Source organism: Poecilia latipinna, unplaced genomic scaffold (assembly GCF_001443285.1).
Source record: "Poecilia latipinna isolate Pla-1442-1.1 unplaced genomic scaffold, P_latipinna-1.0 Scaffold1222, whole genome shotgun sequence".
NCBI classification, from domain to species: Eukaryota; Metazoa; Chordata; class Actinopteri; order Cyprinodontiformes; family Poeciliidae; genus Poecilia; species Poecilia latipinna.
Window position 1 is genome coordinate 1 of NW_015113838.1, and position 292 is coordinate 292.

Consider the following 292-nt stretch of genomic DNA (forward strand, 5'->3'; position numbering starts at 1 on the left):
TCCGCCCCCCACAGTCCGCCCCCCTCCACCTGCTCTCCTTCTTCTTCGAACCTCTTCTGACAACGTGTCTCTCCGTTGCTGAGAAAAAATTCTGGAAACACCGTTAGGCATGAGGACTCGGAGGAAGGTCCTGACCAGGAGGCAGGTCCTGACCAGGAGGCAGGTCCTGACCCAGAGGCAGGTCCTGTCTCATAGGTAGGTCCTGACCCAGAAGCAGGTCCTGACCCGTAGGTAGGTCCTGATCCAGAGGCAGGTCCTGACCCAGAGGTAGGGGCTGACCCGGAGGCAGGTC